Consider the following 6,000-nt stretch of genomic DNA (forward strand, 5'->3'; position numbering starts at 1 on the left):
TATAGCTTCCTCGATATAACTTTGTTTCCATTGAACCTCATATACACGGAAAGGTGATTAGATGCCCTATGCTCCTAGCAACTCGTTGCAACCCCGGGGCTTCCTCATGTCCGGGTTGCAGCCCACAAACCCTAATCACGAACGATCCGAAACAGGATTTTACATATAGCCACCCTCTGGATAAGCTTAGTACCTAGTGTTATGCTGCCCAAATACTCGGCTACGCAAAACACACTAATTATATATATATATATATATATATATATATATATATATATATATATGTATATATATATATATATATGTATGTATCAGATAAATAATATATAATAAGTAAACACGTATCAATACAACATAAATAACAACACCACCGACGAGGGGAGGCCCCCATAAGAAGAGTTAGATGTGACACGATTCATAAACACACTAAAATATTTTTGGCTAGCTCCCAGCCTATAATGGATAAATATTATGTGAGGAGGAGAGATATGTGTAGATCTATACGGGATTGACACTCATACCTATCGTTTCTAGCTACAACCTGACGGCAAGTCGAAGCAAACATAACTTTCTAAACACATTTGTGACATCCGATGAAGCTTCATGGTTTTCAGGATCAACAGTCATAGCTTGATTATAGGAACTCTTCGTAACTTTGTTAAACTAAAACTAACCATCTTAGACTACTACTAGGAACTAACCTAAGAAAGTAGTGATTGTACACAAAAACTCAAGGAAGTGCATTTAGGATAAACAAGATAACTAAAATACCCACATAACGCTTTATAACCATAAACTTGTGGACACACCAACATTATGTTAACCTCTCAAAACTAGATGTATTCTAAGGAGAATCAACCCAAATGAAGGAGGATATAACCTCGGTGATGCAGTCTGGTGTTTATGTGCTTTACCTTTGTACTTTGCTTTTGGGACCTACTTGTACCTCAAACAATTATGTATCATATTTTATTTAATGAATAAATAGCAACGTTGATTAGTATACCAGTGTATTACTCAATGTATGTCTTTGGCCTGAAATCCAACGTCCTAACGTCACACAATATGGCGTTTTCCGCTACTGGCTAAGGGTGTGACACAAAACATTTCACATATCAAAACATTGGTATTTCATTATCATAAAATCATTTTTCCATGTACCCCATAGTGATAAAATGCCAACACCTACTCACCTTAATCACAAGAAGGTTAATCGGTCCTCTTTTAGTTCCTTTCCTTAGAGCAACACTCTTCAAACACTACCTGTACAACATGGACATAAGTCATTAAAATGATTAAAATACCCCTCAAAGGTTTCATTACTAAATTTTATTACTTCAACCTAATCCTATTGAAAAAATATGATATAGGCAAAAACTGTGTGTAAATCTGAGTTTGTATGCAAAAGTTATGAGGAAAACAAGTGAACCTATAACAGTGACTTCCACGACCATGGATATTAAGGCATGAATATCCACGGTCGTTTTTTCGTGTCTTCACACACACAAAACTCACTTTCTCAAAATAACACCCTAATTTGCATAGTTCTTGAATACGCTTTTCTAAATCACTTGGTACCATTTGTATACATTCTCACACCTGATTAGTGGGTGTTTTATCATCCAAAAACAACCCACTTAATTCATTAAGTGCTCACTGAAATCTTTCAAGAACATAAAGATCCTCAAGCTTTAAATGGAGAGTTAACTACTCTAGTTTCCAATTGTATATTCTGAAGCTCATATAGTTTGTTCCTAACTCATTGAATACTCATATGAGAGCTGTCAGGTATATAAAACCACCATTAAACTCATTGTAAATACATAAACTAACAATAGAATCCTCAATTCCATTCAATGTTTTCCAAAATTTCCCTTTAGGCCAAAAAAAATCACTAGATTTAGAACTTAACTACAATCTCTTCATGTTTATGTTCCAATATCATCTCTAGAGTGTCAATTCATGATCATAAATGTCATTTACTTCTAATCATACATGTCAATCATCATGTAGTTATCAATACATTTCCTAAAATGCTCTTATGAGTACAAACTTCATGGGCTCATCCAATAACCAACCAACACTTAGTATTTTTGTATATAAATCATTCTAATAACATCCATTCATGGTTATGAACTTCATTTGCTAAAAAATCATACCTTAATGCATAAAACCCATTGATGTCGTCATATTTTTCCCAAACCCACCTAAAATCCATGTTTACACTTGACTCTACCATTATGTATGAATTTGAGCATTCCACTTGGATTTGTTGCTAACAAATATCATCCAGTTCATAGAATACAATCCTATTTCATCATCAGTTATAATATCCCCAATTTAGATTTCTAGGGTTCATGGAGGTTATCACCAAAATCCTCAAATCCATTAATGAGATTATTAGATTGAGATTGGGATCATCAAAACTACTCTAGGGAGGTTAGAAAACCAAACCCTAATCATTGTATCTCATAAATTCTGACATTAGGGTTTAACCCACTGCATACTTTCATTTTTTCTATGTTAAAGGCGAAGAGATTCTACCTGGCAAGCCTTTGTTCTTCCCTTTGTTTTCTTGGTTGCTCAAATCACCTCTTGAATCAAACTATAGAAGTCAAGGAGATGAAAATTATCATTAGAGAGTTCTCCCTTTTCCAATCACGATCTGAAGACGAATTAAGGAGGCTTGCATCGTGTTTCCCAATATTTACAAAATTGGTCCCTCCAGTTTAAATCTTTTTGGCAAAAACCCAATAAACCTCAATATTTGTGTTTACCTCAAGTTTCGATATAATAATTCCTTCTCCGTCCATTATATAACTTTTATAGTCCCTTCCATTAATTAAGTCAACCCTTTGGTCAACTCACTTTGCCAACTTGACACTTTTATCCATTGACTTTAAAAATGTTATTACTTTCATTTCTAGATTTCCAAACTTCACACCACTAGTGATATGATTAATCCTCAAGATTTAACTATATAAATCATTTTTCATTTATTTACTTTATTAATTTAAGAACGTAGTCTTAAATTTTTAGGATGTTACAACCATCTTGTTGATGCATCAACCAATACCATGAAATATTTAAATGGTTCGCACGTTGGTTAGATAGGTCTACAAATATCCCTTTGAATTCTCTCAAGAAAACAAGAAACTACTTTTATAGGTTTTATGTGAAGTGGTTTAAGTTTTTTTCTTTCCATTTGAGCATTCCCGACCGCTCACATCATAACATGTAAGTTCCCTCGTCAACAGGTGCACAACGAATGATTTGATTACTTTCAATGTTTTAGATCATGGTAACATACAAACCATTTGACAAACATCTCAATTTCTCTAATATATATGCTTTTGTTTGTATTGAGGGGGGGGGGGGTAATGTAAAGGTATTCAATACTATTTTCTGATTCGTTTCGATTTGAAACTTCTTTTCTCGAATATTTTTTAAACTCAACAAATTACGACTGGAACTTGAGCAACACAAGGCTTCAACTATGGTTAGATTACCATTTAATAACATAAATTTAGCTTTACCAAATCCTTCAACAAAGGTCGAAGCCCCTAAATTTTTGTCACCAATGTTACTTTGGGCGTAATGTTGATAAAGTAATCCTTGTATTTGTAACATCCTCAGATTGGGCCTACAAGTTATGTCTATTATAATAAGTAAATTAAAGGATAAATTTCAATAATGTTTTAAAATATAAAATGATGAGACTTTTAAGAAATAAGAGTTTGGATCTAATAAGTAGAAAAGTAAGAAGATGGACTAGTTTTGCCAAATAGAAAACTTGAGGACTAGTGTTAACTTAGTTAATGAAAAAAATGTTGGATTAATGTCTAAGTCCATAACTATATTTGGTATGTACTTGACCCGACTCGGCATGGTCCATTTGGGTTGCACTTCACCGACACAATTTATATGGATAGTCTTTTGAGAATAGTATATTTATGATTATATTAATATATTATAAGTTCTAACATATTAATATGGAATCATAATATTTAATTAGTATTGATCAAGAATTAGTTTAGAATAAATTAAGTGATCAAAAGGAACTAATTAAATATGGACTCTTATATATATATATATATATATATATATATATATATATATGTATATATATATATATATATATATATGGAATGGGCCAAGTTCACTTAGGTTGGGCTAAGCTATCATGGATAGTCCATGGAGTTTTAACCCATGGATCCTATGAAATTAAAGGTCATGGGTATTAGGGTTTACATGGATGTAACCCTAATCCTCCATAATATATAAAAAGGCCTTTGATACAAGAAATGGCACTAGTGTGTAAGGACATAAGAGTGGGCCGATTTTAGTGTGCATACATATTCTCTCAATTTCTTCCAAGGTGTTTTGGTGATTTGTGATTCCACTTGAGGCTTCCACACTATTGGGGCTAAGGTCTTAAACCTTGAAGACATCAAGGTATATAAAAAGGTATGTCATCTAACTAGAACTTTGTAGTATAGGTGTTTCATAATATGCTAGTTAGGATGAAATCTTGCAATATTTAATATTTGCATGTATAATAGAGAAACATAGATCCAAGGTTTATAGGGTTGCATGTACACCATAGGAATGTTAGAATACTCAAAACCCATTAGTGGTATCAGAGCCTAGGCTTGTTTTCTTATATACTTGATGCAATTGCTGAAAAATCAAAGTTATCATGTTGTCTGGACAGTGGACTCGTGTGACATCCCTAAAATCTCGGCCAGAAAAGACCGGTTTTCATTTATGCTTTTAAAATAATTTCAGAGTAAATCCTATTGATTTGAAAGAGCTGCGGAATTTGTTCCCAAAAACAAAGTATGATAAAATAATATTTACCAAAGCATTTCATAAAGAAATGTATTTTCATTATATAATCAAAACTCGGGATGTCATGTTCCGATATAGATCATAAAGCATAAACGATAACATTACAAGTCATTCAACAAATATATACATATACAGACTTGTAAACAAAACAACTTGATGGTTCATCCATCCTATGCCCTTGCGCCACTTCCTGTAATACAAATAAACTGAGTGGGTCAGGCTTGGGAGCCTGGTGAGCATATAGGGTTTTCAACCCACAATAAATAATTATATTTAACTTCCACCAACCAACAATAACCCAATTACCCATTCCCGTTATTCTCACTTAACGTCCCTAAGAAAACTAACATAAGGGACCTAGTCTAAGAATATTTCATCAGGGCGACAACACATGCTTCGGGGGTTCCTCAGCAATATAAGTCAAATAAGGCAACCATGAGGGGGATGGAATACAGCGAATGAACACCCAAGTTCATTAACACCTACAGGTTATGAGCCTGATAGCGTTCCACTGAACTGTCTAGAAAAGTCTGTGGTCGTCATCTAAATTCTGCTAGATGACTGGATCAAAACAACATCGAGGCCTCTCATCTGTTTATTACACACCAACTATCTACCCATGTTCTACCCAACATATTAGTAGATAAAAATATACATTTTTATACATAGTTTTAAAACCTGTATAACATGCTCAATCAATACATTTTCCACATAACAGATGAGGCACACACACGTAACACGTATTTCATTGAGAAATAATTAGATCTATAAGATAGAAGAAAGTGAATATACATTCACACATATAACAACAAAATATACACATAACACGTATCTCATATAAAATACTTCATAATTATGCGTTAGAAGAAAGTAACCACACACTCACTTGATCAGAAGATGATCAGACAGCACTACGACGTGCAGAAGTAGTGTTTCTCCGTAGATCTGGAAGATCTTCACAAAAATCGAACTCCTCGTGGGCAGAGCTTCGGCTCCGGAATCGCACCTCTCGGGATCTCGGGAGCGTAAAACTTCCTTCTTAACTTGGATATAAGATCCAGGGTGTCGGGATGGCTTCGGGGGTTTACACGCAGAGCTTCGACACGAAAAAGAGAGGAACTGAGCAAATATGCCCGGAACCCTCGCATC

Source organism: Lactuca serriola, chromosome 1 (assembly GCF_051521515.1).
Source record: "Lactuca serriola cultivar US96UC23 chromosome 1, Lser_US96UC23_V15, whole genome shotgun sequence".
NCBI lineage: Eukaryota > Viridiplantae > Streptophyta > Magnoliopsida > Asterales > Asteraceae > Lactuca > Lactuca serriola.